At 42.8% G+C, this 21603-nt stretch overlaps 1 long non-coding RNA gene across 1 annotated transcript in view; it reads right to left on the bottom strand.

Moving 5' to 3' along the window:
* Window positions 1-274: 274 nt before the first annotated feature.
* The window catches only part of LOC147994728 (uncharacterized), a 73911-nt gene continuing 52582 nt past the window's right edge, over window positions 275-21603 (bottom strand). Inside the window, exon 3 of the long non-coding RNA XR_015686349.1 lies at window positions 275-2382. This is a non-coding gene — a long non-coding RNA (uncharacterized LOC147994728). The remainder of the gene's footprint in view (window positions 2383-21603) is intronic.

The following is a 21603-nucleotide window of genomic DNA, read 5'->3' on the forward strand; positions in this document are numbered from 1 at the left end:
CGGCGCGTGCAACTGTTTAAATTGAGGTTAATTTGAAGGACAATGGATTAGATAGTCAGTTCTCGGTCCCACTAATAGAGGATTGCCACAGATGCAGAAAGTTATAAAAGTTATATCGGGCAGACTGATAGGGATAGTACAAAGGGGGTGCATTCGGACTCTGTAGCTCCTACTATGTGATCTTTAGTTCTTTCGTGAACATTCACAGAGCACCATCTCAGTGTAAGGCACTGTACAAGGAGCAGAAGCACGTTCAAAGACAATAGGACAATACCTGGGCTTCAGAAATTTTTATTTGAGATTCAGAAACAGTCACGTACATGTTCTGGACACGACATAGACGTTGTACTCATGAACTCACTGCAGCCATAGTGACACATACAAAAACATGCACGAGACTGGGCCCATAAATATTCATCATGGGTCCTCTGAAGCCTCATCCCTAACAGACGGACGATCAGCTAGGAATGTTTGTTGGGGGAGGGGTGCCATGCTCTCCAGTAGTGTGGCCACAGATGAGTTGCCCTCTCTCCACTGAATAACTTCCTACCCATTCCCAGGCAAGTAACTGAGGTGGGCTACACACAAAAAGAAGACACAAAAGAAGGAAGGAGACTCATTGAGAAGAGCAAGGCCAATGGGAGAGAAAGGAAGATGGGGAAGGAGAACGGGGAGGGGCGGTGGTGGTGAAAATAACTAAAATTCACTATGTAAGTATAGGAAGCTATCAAATGCTAAAAACTTTGCGGGGAACGAAGCCTTGATATAAAGAACTACAAGATGAATATATACATCACTGCAGGAAAAAGCACATCGTTGAACTCACATGACTACAGATGTCTAGACATCACTCCACACTGACCTTTGATGGTCTTGGGGGTTCTGATTGAGAAGCTGAACGTTGCTAGGCTCTCAGCCCCATAGAAACGGCCTTTGGACGTGTGATGCTGTGGTAGTTTGAATACGCTTAGTCCATGTGGGAAGTGACACTATTAGGTGTGGCCTTGTTGGAGGAAGTGTGTCACTGTGCAGGCAGGATTTGAGGGTACCTAGTATTCAAGTCCCTACCAATGGAGAGGAGGTGCCCTCCTGGCTTCCTGCGGAAGGCAGTCTCCTATTGGCTGCCTTTTGGATCAAGGTGCAGACCTCTCAGCTCCTTCTCTAGCACCGTGTCTGCCTGGAAGGTGCTTCTCACCATGATGATAATGGACTGAATCTCTGAAACTGTATGCCAGCTCCAATTAAATGCTTGCCTTTATAAGATGTGTCCCTAATGAAGGCAGATTCCAAAACTGCTTTTGAAAAGTAGCCCTCAAAATGTTTGCTTTGGTAAGAAGGAAACATGAGACAAAGAAGAGTCTCGGCAGGCAGTGGAAAGAGCATACATAGCACTCAGGGTTAGAGGCCTATTAGGAACGACGCCTGTGTTTACCACAGGCGTGTAACTCTGAGCTAGCCATCTAACTTCCCTGGGCCTCTTTCTCAAAGTAAGGAAAAGAATCCCATCCCCTGTCTGCCCTGCAGAGAAATTTTGTTTAAAAAAAATTAATGTAAAGATCCTCATAAGAAGTAAAGTGTTACGTCATTGTTATTGCTCAACATGATATGAAACTTTGGAGGACGCGGAAGCCCATTCAGACACATAATTCTAAACTGCATTCATTTAGAAGGCTCAAGCTCTGTACAAAGACCTCAGTCACATTCCCCACCTAAGAAGCTTTGTTTAGATTTGGAAACAAAAGGACATGGCTCCCCAGGCACTCACTCTCCTCTCTTCTACGGGGACCAGCCCAAGTTCATAGAAGACAATTTACTCCACGCCAATTCAAAGAGGTTCTGATGACAAGGGTGAACTCAACTCGAGTGGCAAATCGTTTCTCATTTCCTAGGTAGCATAAGGCAACCAACAATGAAAAGTGGCGCTCTCACTCTTCCTTCCGCTCTTCCACTCTTCCTCTGTCTCTCTCTCTCTTCCTCTCTTCCTCTCCTGGCTTGACACGATAAAAAAAAAAAAAAGAAAGAAAAGTGGCACAGGTCTGTTTGATGCTAAAGGAGGGCCATTCTGTGGGAACATGGCTGCTCTGTAGAGTGGACTCTGAAAAATGGCTGTATATACATTCTGATGATTTCATGGGAATTTTAATAAGAATTTCACGCTTTGTAATCACAGGCTTTGGAGCCTACCCACAAAAATGTTCAGTGGTTCTGGGAACGCACAATGGAGCCTCTTTTGCTTTCCTGTAGATCCCAGCAATGGTGTCTTTTTCAGCAGTAGGACTAGATAGGTTTTTTTTTTCTAGATGTTTTGGAAATGGTTTCAATGACCAGGTGCCAAGCCTCTGTCTTTGAGCCCCTCCACGAGTCCATTCAGCTTGATAGGTCCTGCAACAGAATAAAACTGTGAAGGGCGGAGCATATAGCCATCCGAACCTTGGTTTCACCATGCTCACCACGGAGTTGGCATAGACGCACATGTAATAATACAAAAATGCGTGTGCTGCAGTACAAGGCACCAAACAGCATCAGTTTCAGACAAAGAGGTCTAAGGTTAAAATAATAAACTTTAAATGATGTGTGCCACATGCGACATTCGGTTCCAGATGTAACAAACCCAAACTGAAATCTTTAACTTGACAATTCCAAAACAATATTACCCTCCAAGATTTCTGACTTTGATTTTTCCTCAATTGCTCACAGCTTACACTCTAACAGCCCTGGAGACAGCACAGCACTGTTTAAAATGCACATGCCGTAAAGCCTGCCCAGTGTTCTGCGCTAAATCACTCTGGACTCCTTCGTTACTGTGGCCACTGAACCATTTCTACAAATGTACCTTGGACTTTTTCATTTTGAGAAATAATCACTGTATGTGATTGGCACGCTGGATTTGCCTCCTTAAAAAAAAAAAAGACATTCTTTATACTATAATCAGAAATCTGTCCCCAAACTTAGAATTTATAGCTCAATTGTGTAAAATTGAAATTGCAATATTTTAATAGCAAATGTAGACATATCAGCCATGGAAAAGTGCAGAAACTGGCTCCCAGAAGCCCATATTTTGGTATGAATTTCATAACTCAGGAGAAGAAGCCAAGAGTCTTTTCATTATTTTTCATTTTTGAAGTTTTACTTTAGATTGTTTTGAAAAATTTGAAGCATGTATTTTTATCTGTAAATGCTTTAACCTTAATGTCCCTCAGTTCCAGAGTATAAAACAACCATGCAAATAATTATTACTTAGTTTTCTTTCTGTCACCAAATCTTTGTTTATTAAGACACTGGGTTCATTAATAACCTTCCCTGACTATTTTATAACAAGGTTTGTAGAAGATTTAAAACCAGAAATAGGATTAATAAATTAAGAGACCAGAAACATAGTAAATTTCTGGTGACTTGAAGTTCACAAAGTACAAAAAGACACTGGCAGCTTGTTTCATACTTTAAACTATAAAATTATGGATAAATTTATAACAAAGATACAATATAACACAATAGCAAACTTTTAAAACAACAATGAGAAAAATCAACTAGTTATAAATAATAGTTTACTCAACGTGAAGTAGTTAAGTGCTTACTTCCATCTCATTAAGAGCACTAGGGTCTAGAGCGCTTGCCTAGCAAGTGCAAGGCCCTGGGTTCGGTCCCCAGCTCCGAAAAAAAAAAAGAACACTAGGGTCAAATAATACAGCACTTGCCTTAAAAAGTTATAAGGAATCATGCTATTAACAATCTACCATTAAACATCTACACAATGGAATATTACTCAGCTATCAAAAACAACGGCTTTATGAAATTTGTAGGCAAATGGTTGGAACTGGAAAACATCATCCTGAGTGAGCTAACCCAATCACAGAAAGACATACATGGTATGCACTCATTGATAAGTGGCTATTAGCCCAAATGCTTGAATTACCCTAGATGCCTAGAACACATGAAACTCAAGACGGATGATCAAAATGTGAATGCTTCACTCCTTCTTTAAATGAGGAAAAAGAATACCCTTGGCAGGGAAGAGAGAGGCAAAGATTAAAACAGACACAGAAGGAACACCCATTCAGAGCCTGCCCCACATGTGGCCCATGCATATACAGCCATCCAATTAGACAAGATGGATGAAGCAAAGAAGTGCAGACCGACAGGAGCCGGATGTAGATCGCTCCTGAGAGACACAGCCAGAATACAGCAAATACAGAGGCGAATGCCAGCAGCAAACCACTGAACTGAGGATAGGACCCCCGTTGAAGGAATCAGAGAAAGAACTGGAAGAGCTTGAAGGGGCTCGAGACCTCATATGTACAACAATGCCAAGCAACCAGAGCTTCCAGGGACTAAGCCACTACCTAAAGACTATACATGGACTGACCCTGGACTCTGACCTCATAGGTAGCAATGAATATCCTAGTAAGAGCACCAGTGGAAGGGGAAGCCCTGGGTCCTGCTAAGACTGAACCCCCAGTGAACTAGACTGTTGGGGGGAGGGCGGCAATGGGGGGAGGGTTGGGAGAGGAACACCCATAAGGAAGGGGAGGGGGGAGGGGGATGTTTGCCCGGAAACCAAAGAATTATTATTAAGTATTAAACAAATAAAAAAAATAACTGAAAAAAAAAACAATCTACCATTAAAAAAGAACCCCTATCCTGAGTGAGGTAACCCAGACACAAAAGGACATGCATGGTATGTACTCACTTAAAAGTAGTCGTTAGCCATAAAGTACAAGATGCCTATGCTACACTCCACAGACCCAAAGAAGCTAAATAGCAAAGGGGGCCCAAGGGAGGATGCTTGAATCTCACTCAGAAGAGGAAATGATATAGTCAGAGGTGGAGGGAGGGAGGGAATTGCATAGGAAAATGGATGGGGAGGGGTACAGGTTGAGGATGAGGTACAAGGAGAGCCAGAAGAGAGGACCAAGGAGAGGACTGAGGGTTGGGGGTGGGGGGTCTCTAGGCTATGCCAGAGACCTGAGATGGGGGAGGCTCCAGGGACTTACAAGGGTAAATCTAGCTGAGATTCCTAAGCAGTAGGGTTTATAGATCCTGAAGTGGCCACTTCCTGTAGTCAGGCAGAACTCCCAGTGAAGGGATAAGGGCACCAACCCACCCATAAAACCTTTGCCCCAAAATCTGTCCTGCCTACAAGATGTGCAGAGACAAAGACGGAGCAGAGACTGAGAGAAAGACCAAACAATGACTGGCTCAACCTAAGACCCATCCTCAGGGGAAGAACCAATCCCTGGCACTGTGAATGACACTTACGCTTACAGACGGGAGCCTAGCATGACTGTCCTCTAAGAGGCTCCACTTAGGAGCTGACTGAAACAGATGTAGAGACCCACAACCAAACATTAGGTGGAGCTCAGGGAGTCTTATAGAAGAGATGGGAGAAGGATTGAGGGACTGGAAGAGGATAGGGACCCCACAGGAATAACCTGGACCCTTAGGGGATCCCAGGGACTAACACAACCAAAGAGCATACATGAGATGGACGTAGGCCCTCCTCACATATGTAACAGATGCAGAGGTTGGCCTTCATGCAGGACTCCCCACAACTGGAGCACAGGCTGTCCCTGACTCTGACGTCTGCCTGTGGATCCTGTTCTCCTAACTGGGCTGCCTTGTCTGCCTTAGTGGGAGAAGACATACTTCCTGCAGTGACTTGATGTGCCAGGGTGGGTTGGCCAGGGGATCTCCTCCTTCTCAGAAGAGAGAGGGAGTAAGGGCTGTGTGACTGGGAGGAGAAGGGGGCAGCAATTGGAATGTAAAGTAGATAAATAAATTAATTAATGGGACAAAAAGAAAAGAGAAGCCTAGGCTACATGCAGGTCTGTGTATAAATGTACATATGTAGTTTAAGTGAAATTCTCTTATCTGGACTGACAGTGCTCCCACCAAGAGTCAAAGATCATCTAACAGAAACTCCAACACCGGGCATGAGAAGCCCTCTTTTGAACTGTTGATCAGGGCTGTCCAAGAAATGCCACCCCTTCACACTCCCCCACCCCCCAAATACAGACAACTGACATTGCTATTGGCTGCCCCCTGGGGGTAGAAAGTGAGTATCTAGACCTGAAGAGACCATGTACTGTAGAAAAGGGTCCCAGAGGCCCCTGAGCTGGAACAGAGGTGAGATCCTCCTTCCTAAAGCCTAGCTTTCCTGATACCAGAAGGTGCCACACAAGCTTCAAAGGAAGGAAACAACCGACAGACCTGCCCAGCTGTGACACCACGTATGAACCACAACAATGGCCACTACGGCACAGTAATCTTAAGTTTGGTGGTAACCAGCGGCTCACTAATTAGACGCAAGACCAAACTCACAAGGGGGGAGAATCATACTTAGCGATGGAAACCTGGCCAACTACCCAAGGCTGGTGACAGAGTCGTGGATCTTGGAGGACAGCCTGCAGCTGCCACGTTACTAAATCAGAATAGTCCCTAACCACACCGTAAACATTTGTCCAGGCCACTGTCTCCATCAGATGGCTGCGTAACACTGTTACACAGACGAGCATCACGATAACGTTACGCACTCCAAAGGATGAGGAGGAAACAACAAAGTGATCTGCTTTTTAAAGCTTATTTGAAGTTACAAATGGGTAGAGGATTCTCAGAGCTCAAGGACCCAGAGAAGGCCAGAGCCAGGCATTTCACAGGCTGGCCATAATCTTCTCTCCAATGCTTCGGCAAAGCCATCCACATCGAAATGATCATGGAGAACAAAAGAAGGCCATGGCATCCATATTAATGTGATTGTGATTTTAAAACAGGAAATGGTAAAAAAAAAATGTGAAAAATAGGAATTTTGCGATTTTTCTTTTATGTCCTCTTCATAGTTATTCATGATATAGGCAATGCCGCTTGCAAGCACAGATAAATATCTCTTCACCGATACCAGTAAACATCTTTATAGCCAAAAGTTACTAATGAACATCTTATCACCAGTAGGCTCCTGCCTCCTACCAAGAAGAAAAACTAGCTAATTATTTTTTGGGGGTATTGTTTTCAACTTGACATCATATTTTACATACCAAGCTAAATTTTAAAAAGACCATCTTGTATTGTGTCTTTATAAAATGTGCTAACATATGACCATTTCTCTCCTCAAATAAAAATTCAGAACATTAGCATTGAAGTAATATATTAATTTACTTCATTAGAATTAATGTTTTGGTAGCATATGAAAATAAATGTTCTACAGGGTCGGCCTATATTTATAAGGAGACCCAAAGCCCTTCTGATATTTTAGAAACCTTGAGAAGAGCACAGATCTTCTCTAGTCCTTCCGTTTACAATTAATATAAATAGCCAATGAATTGTCAAAAATCAGATGTGATGAGAAGTGTGGTCAGAAATGAGAAGCACACAGACAATTGCGTTATTATTTTTATCATCTCAAATCTCAACGACACCCAACACAAAGCTCTGAGCATGGCTCCAAGTATTGACGAGTCTGTTTTATTCCATTCCCAAGTGATAAGCTGATTCTCTGACCACCCTCCTCTGACCTTTAGTCACAGAAGAAACTCGACAAGGCCATGCAGTAAGAAGACATCTCTCACTGCCATGGTACAGATGGTTTGTTCTTTTTCTTTTTTTTTTGTGGTGGTTTTTTGGGGGGGGGGTTGTTTTGTTTTGTTTTTATTTAGGCAGAAACTCTGTGATAATACAGTGAGGAACAAAGATAGGGAAAGAGAGGAAAGGAGTTCCTTCTGGCCCAACACAGAAGCTGTCCTCTTAAACAATTACAAAACTTGTCAAGACATATGCAATAACTTTGCAGCAGTTGGGGCCCAGACAATCCCTGAGAGAAGGAATTGAGGTGAGCCTGGGAGCACTCGATTGCTGTTGGGTACTGAGAAAATATCAGAATCCAGGGCCACAAAGGCATGATACTGGAGAGGATGGAATTGTATCCCCCTGGATGTATTATGTGTATTATAAACACTGAATTCTAAGTTGAGAAAAACGCTGTGAGTTAATGAATAAGAGTTCCGAAATCCCTATCACGTTCTCTTGGTCTTTGGATGAAGACTACATAGTACAAGGATGAAAACTACACGGAGTAGGTGTGTAGAGCAAGACAACACAAAGCCAGGCAAACATCAGCTGCCAGAGACCGTATGAGGCTGTCAGTGACTAACTTTCAACTTGCCAAAGTAGAAATGATCTCAGTATACATCCGGGTCCTTCAAAATCTGTAGCGAAATCATTTCTTAAACCTAAGCCTGGGGTTGGGGATTTAGCTCAATGGTAGAGCGCTTGCCTAGGAAGCGCAAGGCCCTGGGTTCGGTCCCCAGCTCCGGAAAAAAAAAAAAAAAAAAGAACCAAAAAAAAAAAAAAAAAAACAACCTAAGCCTACCTACACTGTGAAGTTACTCTCTATATGCCTGCCCTAACAAAGATGGAGCCCAGCCTCAATAGTTTCAAACTGTGGCTGTTTTGCCAAGCACAGCATGCAAACTCTTAGAGCAAGATGCTAACCTTCCATGTTTTCATTGTTCAGTGGTGTGGGAGTTCATTTATGCTGCACCCACTCAGGCTGTCTTATTTCAGTTCTACAGGGAAAACCCTAAGTGATTGAGATGTAAATAGGTTGGGAAATAAGTGTAGGCTTCATGTTTTCTTTTTACTTGGTACAGTCTACACCGAGTTAGAAGGCACGGTTTGTGACTTTAGTAAACCCTAACAAGAAGCCTCTCAATCGATCTTGAAATCTTAAAAACTTCTTTGACTTTCTCACCAATATCTCTAACACATTTCTTTTCTCCCTAAAATGGTAACGTTTAGATGTTTGCAGGTGAGTGCTAGTGAGCATTGACCATCTCGACAGCTCTGTCAATGACAGCAACAGTAATCCTAGCTTCAGGTGAGAGAGAGGCTTCAGGAAGTTTAGTGTGATCTCTGTGGTAAAGGTCACACAAAACTCAAGGGCGGCTTCCAACCCTCAGCTGGAGGATTCCAAAGCCACACGTTTATCCCTAACGTTCAAGAATTTCAGTGCCCAGACTGAATTCACAGAGTCTAGCCTCAGGGGGGAAAAAAAGCTCATAATTAGTCCTGACAAAAGGAAAAGACTCTGACAGAACCAGAGCAATCAAGTAATAAAACAAGGGCCAGACTTTCTTTGGATGATTCTTGCCTGCCTCCTTCTCGTCCCAGACATTTGGGACAAACTGAATCTCGTCTGCATTTTTGTTTTGATCTGGGTGTGGGTGGAGGTACATTTTTAAATTGTGGAGTCTGAAATTGTTTTGTTGTGGTGGTGGTGGTATTTTTATCAAAAAATGGAAATTTCCAAAGGAAGTCCAATTTGTTTCAAACTTTGATCTGCAATTTATACTATACACAATTCTCTGTGTTGGTTTGGTTAATCATGTAAAGATGTGGGAGAGTCTTAGATGTTTAAACTTTCATGAATGACATGACTCCTACAAAAGCCCACTGTGTAACTTTACCAAAGCCAGCGAATCTCCCTGATCTTCAGTCTCTTTATCTATAAAAGGACCTTGGACTGCATTTGAATTATGGGCCACAGAGCAGCAGTTCTGAGAGGTACTCCCCTCAAAATAGAAGTTTCAATCAAAACAAGGAAGGAAAGACGCAATATCCCCTATTTAGGGATTTGTAGTTCGTTAACAATAGGAAATCTGAAAGTACAGTAAAGCTTCAGGAGCAATCTACAGTAAAGAAACCCACTCAAAATTGCTTACCCTTACATATTCCAAACTTATCTGATCGTGAAACAGTTCTCCCAGAAAAAAAGAAATCTATAAATATCTAATAAAAGCATACCCGTTCACTCACTCAAACTGGTGAGATGACTCAGCTCGTAAAGTGCTTGATGTGTAAGCATCAGGATGCGAGTTCAAATCCCCAGACCCATGTGAAAAAACAAACAAACAAACAAACCAGGCATACAACACACCTGAAACTGGAGCCGGAGGAAGTGGGGATTATGGATCCCTGGAACTTGGCGGCCATTATATCAGAATCTGTGAGCTTCAGTTTCAGGAAGAGACTCTATCACAAAGAATTAAGTTAAGGACACTTGAGGAAGACTCCTATTCTCCACAAACATTCTCACATACAACAGATACAAGTATAGAAAAATTGAAAACTATGTGTTGTTGATCACCTACTATGTGCCAAAGATTGCAGTAGGTAATGGGAAGGCCATGGCAAGCATAATAAATACCATATTGATCTCTGAAGGTCTAGAGTTCAGTTGGGAAGAGAGACACTAAAGTGCCAAATAGGATTTCAAGTTAAAATGAGTGTTCTGAAGGGAATTCAAAGATTTTTAAATAGAAAATAATGGAGATGGAGACTATTTAAATAGGATCACATGAAAAAATCACTTTCGCAAAACATCAGGGTGTCCCAACATCTTGATGATACAAATATGGTTTATGAGAACCTAGCCTGATTAGAATCATTTAAGATATTGGAAGAATGAGAAGGAGTCTCCCATTGAAAAGCAGTAAAAGTTTTTTAACACTGGCATATATGTGAAAACACGGGATACAAGATCGCTTAGCCAGTTCAAACAGTTGAAAGGCCAGCAAGGCAAAGAGGAATCAAGGCTGATTCACAAATCGCTGTCATTTCAGCTGAGTTAAAGGGATATCTTTCATAATTTAAAAGACAAAGGCTGGATGTAAATCAACTTTAATGGACAACGTAGAGCTTTGCTTTACGGAGAAACACAGATTACCTCTGAGATCTCTTACCACTTAAAACAAACAAGAAGCCCCCTAAAAATAGCTTTCTTTTTTCAGAGATAATAATCCCTGAATTTCTGTAGTTAAGTTTCCATCATTAAGGTAGTAGGTTATTGTGAGCACCAAAGCACATTTTCAAGGGCGACTAGTTTGGGGCATTTCTTGTGATGGCATGGGAAAGTCCCCCTGAATTTATTGATCAAGAGGATCCAAGACTCCCAAAACAATATATGCTATTGCTACTACCTCCAGTTGCTCCAGAACCTGAAGGTAAGCTCCTAATGTTAAAAGCAGCACACACTTCAGACGTTAGGTTTGAGGGAATAGAGTACAGAGCTCGAGGAAGGAGTCATCCAGTAAAAGCTATTCTAGGAAAAACACAAGCATCTGTGACAACTCAGTATACAATTTCCTCCCCGAGGGGTAGCTCTCACCATATCTAAAGATGCTATGCAAGCTGCCAAAGAAGAAAAGCAATCAAAAGACTCACCCAGCTATGAAGACTGCAATGCCCAGCCCAGCAAGATACCCTCAACAGCACAATAGTGGCGCTTTTATCTTGGGAGTAACCAACAACTGACAAAATAAACAATGACTTACTCAATAGACGATCGACTCCCAGCACTATAAACCTAGCCAAACTACCAATGGCTAGAAAGGTCATAGATCCTAGAATAAAATCCATTACTACCAATTTTCTAAACCAATGTAATTTCTAATGGTATTCTAAATATTTCCCTTAGTACCCACAGTTGAGTCTAGTTCTCATCCCTCATCAAAGAAAGTTCTTTTGGCAGCAGACAAAGACTGTTCTAGAGATCCACAACTGGCGAAAATACAGAGAATAAGAAACTCCGTGAACCCTAACCTCAATTAACAAACCTTTATATCTATGGTTCAGAGAGTATCACAGAAGAAGAGACTAAAAGATGCTACAAGCCTGAGAGGATATCTTAAATAGGATAATGCCCTCAAGAAATCATGCAGAAGCTGTACTTATGAAATCTCAACAATCTGGTGGCCTAAGCACCAGCTGACATGCCAACACGCTTAAGGGAGATTTTACTCGGCCTCACCTTTAGATGAACGACTATAGGCAACCATCAACTGTCAAGAGAGGAAACCCTTTCCTCTAGCAATGAGATATCTAGGAGGTTATTTGATCCAAAATAATCAACCCTAAATAAATGACATAAAGCAACACTAAATAGACTAAGTAGGTTACATATATATATATATATGTACATATATATATATATATGAAATTAAATAGGAATACATACACACACACACACACACACACACACACACACACACACACACACACACACACACAGGAGCATCAAACCTTCACGGTACCTTGGGCCTCTCCTTCCACTGATGCCGAACAAGGTCATGCTCTGCTATATTCTTTGTGGCTGGAGTCATGGGTTCCTCCATGTGTACTCTTTGGTTGGTGGTTTAGTCACTGGGATCTCTGGGGGGTCTGGTTGGTTGGTGTTGTTCTTCCTATGGGTTACAAACCCCTTCATCTCCTTCAATTCTTTCTCTAGCTCCTCCATTGGGACCCCAGCTCAGTCCAATGGTTGACTGTAAGCATCCACCTCTGTATTTGTCAGAATCTGGCAGAGACTCTCAGGAGACAGATATATCAGGTTCCTGTCAGCATGCACTTCTTGGCATCTGCAATATTGTTTGGGTTTGGTGTTTGTATATGAATTGGATCCCCAGGTGGGGCAGTCTCTGGATAACCTTTCTTTCACACTTTGTCTCCATATTTCCTCCCTTGAGTATTTGGTTCCCCTTCTAGGAAGGACTGAAGTATCCAAGCTTTGGTCTTCCTTCTTCTTGAGCTTCTTGTGGTCTGTGGATTGTATCTTGGGTATTCTGAGATTTTGAGTTAATATCCATTTATCAGTGAGTACATACCATTTATGGGTTTTTGTTTTTTGTTGTGACTGGGTTGCCTCACTCAGGATGATATTTTCTAGTTCCATCAATTTGCCTATGAATTTCATGAAGTCATTGTTTTTGATAATTGAGTAGTACTCCATTGTGTAGATGTACCACATTTTCTGTATCCATTCCTCTATGGAAGGGCATCTGGATTCTTTCCAGCTTCTGGCTATTATAAATAAGTCTGCTATGAACATAGTGGAGCAATTGTCTTTGTTGTATGTTGGAGCATCATTTGTGTATATGCCCAGGAGAGGTATAGCTGGGAACTCAAGTTGTACTGAAAGGAGAATTATACGAATTCTAGGTTTGGAGATACAAAATTAAAAGAATAAACCCCAAAAGGCCACAGATACAAAATTAAAAGAATAAACCCCAAAAGGTCACAGACCGAGGGCTAAGCCCTACAGCCAGGACTAGCAGGCCATAAAGATAAAGGAGCACAGGAAACACTGTCTAGGCAGGACTGGCAAGCCATAAAGATAAGGAAAGGAATGCAGAACAGACCAGGAGTACTGGATCTGACTCACAGGCCACCTGGCAGGAAGAGATAAGCCCCCAGCCCCCGACATCCAGGACACCCCAAACCTGCCAATGTGTGTAGCTATACTTTATTACCTCATCAGGTGAAATAGCCAATCATATGTGAACATGTCTATGTGCCTCGTTTGAATCCACCAATCCCCGTAACTATGCATCTGCTTCTGTACGCCCGCTTCTGCTTCCCCAATCCCTATAAAAGCCCCATGCTGGAGCTGCTGGGCGCGCAAGTCCTCCGAAGAGACTGTGTGCCCGCAGGTACCTGTGTTTTCCAATAAATCCTCTTGCTGATTGCATCCGAGTGGACTCGGCTGGGTCATTGGGCGCTTGGGACTCCTCCTGAGGGAAAGGTCCTCTCCGGGGGTCTTTCATTATGGGGGCTCATCCGGGATTTGGAGACCCTCCGCCCAGAGATCACCGACCACCCACCGGGAGGTAAGCCGGCCGGCGTTTGTCTTGTCTGTTGTGTCTTGTCCTGTGTACGATCGATCAATAGGCTCAGATCTGGGGACTATCTGGGCGGGCCAGAGAAGGAGCTGACGAGCTCGGACTTCTCCCCCGCAGCCCTGGAAGATGTTCCAAGGGTGGTTGGAGGAGAGGGAGATCCGGATCCGTGGCACCTCCGTCCGTTTTCGGAGGGATCCGCACCCTTGATGACTCCGTCTGAATTTTATTGGAGTAGAGGATCCAAGACCCTCACTGACTCCGTCTGAATTCTTGGTTTCAGTTTGGTACCAAAGCCGCGCGGCGCGTCTGTTTGTTACTTGTTTGACTGTTGGAATTGTTTGTCTTCTTTGTGACCTGACTGTGGTTTTCTGGACGTGTTGGTGTCTCTTAGTGTCTTTTTGACTTTTGTTTCGTGTTTGAATTTGGACTGACGACTGTGTTTAAAATCTTGGACCGATGACTGTGTTTGAAATCATGAAACTGTTTGCTTTGTTCGTCGAAGAGTTTTACTTGGTCCCCTTAACGCTTAGTGAGTAAGAAACTTAATTTTGTGGACCCCGCTCTAGTGGCAGTGTGTTGGTTGATAGCCAAAGTTAATTTTTAAAACATAGTGTTTTGGGGGTTGGGGATTTAGCTCAGTGGTAGAGCTCTTGCCTAGCAAGCGCAAAGCCCTGGGTTCGGTCCCCAGCTCTAAAAAAAGGAAAGAAAAACAAAACAAAAACATAGTGTTTTATCTGTGCTTGTGCTCGCAGCCAGCTGTGATGAACTGGGAAAGATTTAAATTTTCCTTGGGAGTAAGGAATCTTAAAGGCGGAGTTTCAGCCGGTATGGCACTTAGTGCGTAGCTGCCTAAAAGATCAGAAATGCTGTCAACAGGCTATAAAAAAAGGGACAGGCGGTGTTAGAAATGCTACGGGAAGAACTATCTAAAAAGGCTGAGAGCGAGGTGGGAGAGGACTATAAGGAAAACAAGAAAGGAATTTCTGACATTTACTCACAGAAGGAGAGCGCTCATTAAGAGAAGTTCTTTAAGGAAGCCTGCCTTATATGCTGTCCTTATTCCAAGGGAGGAGTCAGTCTCCAACATTAAATTACTTTTCTCGCTGATCATCATTAACATGGAGAGTGCCTTTGGTCCTATCCCCACAGCAGCCAGTTCCTGCCCCTATGGTTAAAATGCCCCAGGTTGGGGGACAAAAAGAGCCCCTAAAATAGTTTCAAAGAATCTACAACTGTGAAGAACTTTGTTTTGCCAGTCAGGATTAATGTTTTCTTTTCCATGGGCTTTTAAACCCAGTGAGACGGTTTGGTAAAGGGCTGCTACTGAGGTCCTGATAGCCCCAGGTGAACTGGTTACGATTCTTTTTTCAGCCACCTGGCATCTAGCAACCAGGTTCTAACCATCTCTCCATCCTTTTGTTATTAGTTGTTACTAAAAGCCTAGTGTCATTTGGAGGCTAGTTCTCTTGAGAGACAAAGCCACCAAGCTGACACTGAAGGGAGGTAGGTACTCCTTAAGGGAAAATCTAAGCCCAGAGAGACAGCCGGTAACAGCTAGGCTGACTCTCTGCTCGCCTTTCTGTTTCATAGACAAAGCTTGTGCTTATATTTACAGTGGCCTTTTTGTCCAAAAAAAGGCCTCCCGGTTTAGCTGTGTGACTAAATGCTATTTGTCCTCTTCAGTGGACCTCTCTCCTCTTGTTTTCTCACCATCCCACGTGAGATGCTTGTTAGTAACTGTTACAGATCTTCTTTACCACCAAGGAAAGACAGAATCCTGCTAGAGGCCAGAAAGAATGTTCCAGACATGGATGGAAGGCTCCTGACTGTTGACTTCAATACGCCTGAAGGTAGGGAGTGCTCCAGGTCTGCCCCCAGGCTCCAAGGGTGGGTCTCCTAGGGGCTGGAAAATGCCCCACCAATCTGGCTAAGATAAGGAAAGGGTATGAAGAGAAAGTTACAGAAATTTGAAGGGTTAAGCTAAGTTGCTGAGAGTTAGTATAAGTTACAGAGAAAGTAACGTTAAACAAAGAGAAAGAGAAAAGAAGGTAAAAAGAGCAGAAAGCTAGGGAAGAAAAGAGACAAAAAGAAGAGGAAGCTAGAGAGCTAAAGAGAGATGAAAGACAAGAGAGGAACATATACTGGCCACAGTAGTTAGGGAACCTAGGAAGACAGTACCTGGCAACAGGAGAGAATTCCTGGCTAAAGATCAGTGTGCCTAATGCAAAGAAAAAAAAAGACACTGGGTCAGGGACTGCCCCAGAAAGAACAAGAGGGGACACTGGAGAGCCTCTCGGTCCTGGAGTGCTGGCTATGTGCAGAGATAGGAGGGAAGCCTACCCAGTTGTTTTATGGATACAGGGACCCAATGCTCTGTGCTCCTATGCTCCAGTGGGCCAGTATCCAAAGACCTTGGGTACAGGGGCCTACTGGCAACAAACAATACTTATGGACTGCCCAAAGAACAGTGGACCTTGGCGTGGGCCGGGTAACCCACTAGTTCATAGTCATCCCTGACTGCCCCCATCCCTTGCTCATGAGAAAATTGCTCCCCAAAATGGCTTGCGTGGGCTGAAATGGCTGGGTGAGACCATGTGTATGCATATCTACAGACTGTGTATGCGGAGCTTAAGACCTGTCTCAGTGCACCAGTACCTGATGCTGGGAGATGAATGGCTTAGCGCTGTTCTACTTGGAACATATCACTCCTGCCAGCTGGGCACTAACAATTATCACCCAATCCAGGACTTAAACTGTGATAGAGTGGCTGGTGTCTTGCCTTTGAATAGTGTCCCAAAAGATGGGACCACTGGTCAGCTGCCATGGACTAGATTCTCTACCGGTTGGGGACAATCTGGTCACCTTGCTGCCCAATCCGGATCTGGAGTCACTGCAACACGAGTGTCAAGCACTGGCAGAAGCCCATGGGTGGAGGAAAGACCTCTGCGACTGGCTGATTGACCCCTGCTGAAAGCCGAGGCTACCTTGTCCACAGACAGGAACAGTTCTCTTCATGAAGGTCAGAGATAAGTGGGTGCTGCCATGGTGGACAACACAATGTCATCTAGGATGGCTGAACCTCAACCCCCCAGTACATCAGTGCCGCAGATGCCTTTGCCATCTCTTGGATACCCTGGTGAAGCCAACAACTGTGAGTACTATTCATTGCTCAGGATATCAGGAGGGAAGAGATTCAGTGGCATTGGGCAGTAACAAAGCAGATAAAGTGGCTCGGGAAATGGCTATGCAGGAGCCTATCCTGGTTGAAGGCCTGCAAGAGACAGCCACTGAGAACTAGGATCGGACTAAGGGATGGCCTCACTTAGAATGTAAAACAGAAGAAAAGGCCCAAATTGCTTAAACGAAAAAAAAAAAAAAAAAAGACAATGACGCACTTGAGGGGAAAGCTATACTCCCCAGAGAACAAAGAAAAGACTCACTTTGCCAAATACAGAAATGGACTCATTTAGGAGATAAAAAGTTTGTCCAAGTAGTTAAGTGTATGTAATAGACTTTAAGATTTTAGCCAGAGAGGCAGTAGAAAGTATAAGGTATGACAATAAGTGAATGCTTAGCAAGCAAACAGGGCAAAGAGACCTAGAGAGTTTAGTGAAAAGTCGAAGTGAACTTCATTGAGATAAAACCAGAAAAATATAATCACAAGTATCTCCTAGTGCTTGTAGATACTTTTTCAGGAATAGATAGAAGCTTTCCTCACCAAACGAGAGACAGCCTCTGCAATCATCAAGAAGATACTGGAAGAAATCTTCCCCAGGTCTGGAATGCCCAAGGTAATCTGGTCAGACAACGGCCCTACTTTCATTGCCAAGGTAAGCCAGGGTGTGGCCAAGTATTTAGAGGTCGATTGGAAATTACATTGTATTTACAGACCTCAAAGTTCAGGACAGGTAGAGTAAATAAATAGAACTCTAAAAGAGACCCTGACCAAATTGACCATGGAGACTGGCACAGACTGGGTGGCACTCCTTCCTTCTTGCTCTCTTCAGAGCAAGAAATACCCCTTCCAGATTCAGCCTTACCCCCTTTGAGATCTTTTATGGGGCCTCAGCCCCCCTGACTGTATTAGATGATGTTACTGAACCAACATGTCATAGTGCCATAGTAATAATGATTTGTGTGCCAGGCTAAAAGACCTACAGGTGATACAGAAAGAAATCTGCTCACAGCTGACAGCAGCCTATGCCCCGGAGACCCCTGAGACATCTCATCAGTTCCAGGTCGGAAGCAGCTACACTGAGCCCAGACACTCGAGCATCGCTGGAAAGGACTGTACCTGGTGCTACTGACCACCCTGACAGCCGTCAATTCTCAGCCCTCACCAGCCACATACTAGCTGTTGGGGCTGAGAGCTGAGACCTAGAGGGACACTCAGATCTTCAAAAAGCTCCCTAGACTTACACATCAGATAAGTGGATACATCAGAAACTGACTGGGAGGTTGCTATAATGCTCACTTGAGGAGTGTGCTTTAGAAACAAGAATTTCATGTTTGCCCTCGTTCCATCGGGATAGGTGTGGAAATAGGCTTGATTTCTATTGCAAATGATGTAACATTGCATATGTTAGTACTCCTAACACTTCTTGGGACTGTGCCTCAGGGATCACAACCTGTATGAGTTTAGAAGTTCTGAAAGACAGTCATGACCTTGGTGTATAGATTCAGATAGTGTCCAGATTGGAATCCTGATGCTAAAGACTTAGTAAGACACAAAAAAAAAGGAGTTGAGAATTACTTAGGGCTAAGGCTATCTAGGTGCTGCAAGGGCAGCACAAGGACATCTGCTGTTGCAATGCAAGGCTTATAGAGAATTCAGAACTGCCATTCAGGAGTGATTAAAGACTCCATGAATAAATTTAGAGAAAGGTTAGATAAAAGACAGAAAGACAGAGAAGCACATCAGGAATGGTTCGAGAGCTGGGTTAGTGGATCTCCTTGGATAACTACTCTGATATCTTCCCTTATGGGACCCTTCTTAGTTTTGCTTCTGCTCCTGATTATAGGTCCATGTATGTTAAAGAAACTAGTTAATAGGCTTGACTCCTACAAAAAGATAGAGACGCTTAACAAGGTTGGTTTGAGTCTTGGTTCACTCAGTCTCCCTGGATGACTACCCTACTCTCTGCTACAGCTGTGCCATTATTAATAATTTTCTTGGTTTTAGTTTTTGGACCCTGTGTGACTGAGACAACAGTACCAGTCAGTTAGGACAACTGGGGAGGCCAAATACAAGACTTGATATCAAAATTCTAAGATTAGAATTATTTAGTAGAAGGAGAAGGGAATGAAAGGAGAATTATACGAATTCTAGGTTTGGAGATACAAAATTAAAAGAATAAACCCCAAAAGGCCACAGATACAAAATTAAAAGAATAAACCCCAAAAGGTCACAGACCGAGGGCTAAGCCCTACAGCCAGGACTAGCAGGCCATAAAGATAAAGGAGCACAGGAAACACTGTCTAGGCAGGACTGGCAAGCCATAAAGATAAGGAAAGGAATGCAGAACAGACCAGGAGTACTGGATCTGACTCACAGGCCACCTGGCAGGAAGAGATAAGCCCCCAGCCCCCGACATCCAGGACACCCCAAACCTGCCAATGTGTGTAGCTATACTTTATTACCTCATCAGGTGAAATAGCCAATCATATGTGAACATGTCTATGTGCCTCGTTTGAATCCACCAATCCCTGTAACTATGCATCTGCTTCTGTACGCCCGCTTCTGCTTCCCCAATTCCTATAAAAGCCCCATGCTGGAGCTGCTGGGCGCGCAAGTCCTCCGAAGAGACTGTGTGCCCGCAGGTACCTGTGTTTTCCAATAAATCCTCTTGCTGATTGCATCCGAGTGGACTCGGCTCGGTCATTGGGCGCTTAGGACTCCTCCTGAGGGAAAGGTCCTCTTTGGGGGTCTTTCAGTACAATGTCCAATTTTCTGAGGAACTGCTAGACTGATTTCCAGAGTGGTTGTACCAGCTTGCAATCCCACCAACAATGGAGGAGTATTCCTCTTTCTCTACATCACCACCAACATCTGTTGTCACCTGAGTTTTTTATATTAGCCATTCTGACTAGTGTGGGTTGTAATCTCAGGGTTATTTTGATTTACATTTCCCTGATGATTAATGATGTTGAACATTTCTTTAAGTGTTTCTCAGTCATTAGAGATTCCTCGGTTGAGAATTCTTTGTTTTGCTCTGTGCCCCACTCTTTTATAAGGTTCTCTGGAGTCTACCTTCTTGAGTTCTTTGTATATATTTGATATTGTAGCCCTCTATCAGATGTTGAATTGGTAAAGATCTTTTCCCAATCTGTTAGTTGCCATTTTCTCCTATTTACAGTGTATTTTGTCTTACAAAAGCTTTGCAATTTTATGAGGTTTCATCTGTCAATTGTTGATCTTAGAGCCTAAGCCACTGCTGTCCTGTTCAGGAAATTTTTGCCTGTGCCCAAGTGTTCGAGGCTTTTCTCCACTTTCTCTTCTATTAGATTCAGTGTATCTAGTTTCATGTGGAGGTCCTTGATCCACTTGGGCTTGAGATTTGTACAAGGCAATATGGATGGATCAATTTCGTTCTACATGCTGACCTCCAGTTGAACCAGCACCATTTTTTGAAAATGCTCTCCTTTTTCCATTGAATGGTTTTAGCTCCTTTGTCAAAGATCAACTGACCGTAGGTGTGTAGGCCCATTTCTGGGTCTTCAATTCTTTTCTATTGATCTGACTGTCTCTGTACCAATATCTTATAGTTTTTATCACTACTACTCTGTAATACTGCTTGAGGTCAGGGATAGGGATTCCCCCTGGAAGTTCTTTTATTGTTAAGAACAGTTTGTTTGCTATCCGGGTTTTTTGCTTTTCCAAATGAATATGCAAATTGCTCTGTCTAACTCTATGAAAAATTGAGTTGGAATTTTGATGGGGATTGTATTGAATCTGTAGATTGCTTTTGGTAAAATGGCCATTTTTACTATATTACCAATCCATGAAAATGGAAGATCTTTCCATCTTCTGAGATCTTCTTCAATTTCTTTCTTCAGAGACTTGAAGTTCTTGTCATACAGATATTTCACTTGCTTGGTTAGAGTTACACCAAGGAATTTTATATTGTTTGTGACTATTGTGAAGGGTGTCATTTCCCTAATTTCTTTCTCAGCCTATTTATCCTTTGAGTATAGGAAGGCTATTGATTTTTTTGAGTTAATTTTATATTCAACCACTTTGCTGAAGTTGTTTATCAGCTGTAGGAGTTCTCTGGTGGAATTTTTGGGATCACATAAGTATACTATCTTATCATCTGAAAATAGTGATATTTTGACTTCTTCCTTTCAAATTTGTATCCCTTTGACCTCCTTTTGTTATCTAATCACTCTGGCTAGAAATAAGAGTACTACACTGAATAGGTAGGGAGAGAGTGGGCAGCCTTGTCTAGTCCCTAATTTTAGTGTGATTACTTCAAGTTTCTCTCCATTTAGTTTGATATTGGCTACTTGTTTGCTATATATTGCTTTTACTATATTTAGGTATAAGCCTTGAATTCCTGATTTTTCCAAGACTTTTATCATAAAGGGGTGTTGGATTTTATCAAATGCTTTCTCAGCCTCTAATAAGATGATCATGCTTTTTTCCCTTTGAGTTTGTTTACATAGTGTATTATATTGATGGGTTTCCATATATTGAACCATCCCTGCATTCCTAGGATAAAGCCTACTTGATTATGGTGAATGATCCTTTGGATTTTTCTTGGATTCAGTTTGCGAGAATTTATTGAGAATTTTTACATTCATATTCACAAGGGAAATTGGTCTGAAGTTCTTTTTCTTTGAGAAATGCACAAAACAATGAAAGAATTTTAAAAGCAGTAAAGGAAAAAGGTCAAGTAACATATAAAGGCAGACTTATTAGAATTACACCACACTTGGC

Source organism: Rattus norvegicus, chromosome 4 (assembly GCF_021556685.1).
Source record: "Rattus norvegicus strain SHRSP/BbbUtx chromosome 4, alternate assembly SHRSP_T2T, whole genome shotgun sequence".
In the NCBI taxonomy this organism is placed as follows: Eukaryota; Metazoa; Chordata; class Mammalia; order Rodentia; family Muridae; genus Rattus; species Rattus norvegicus.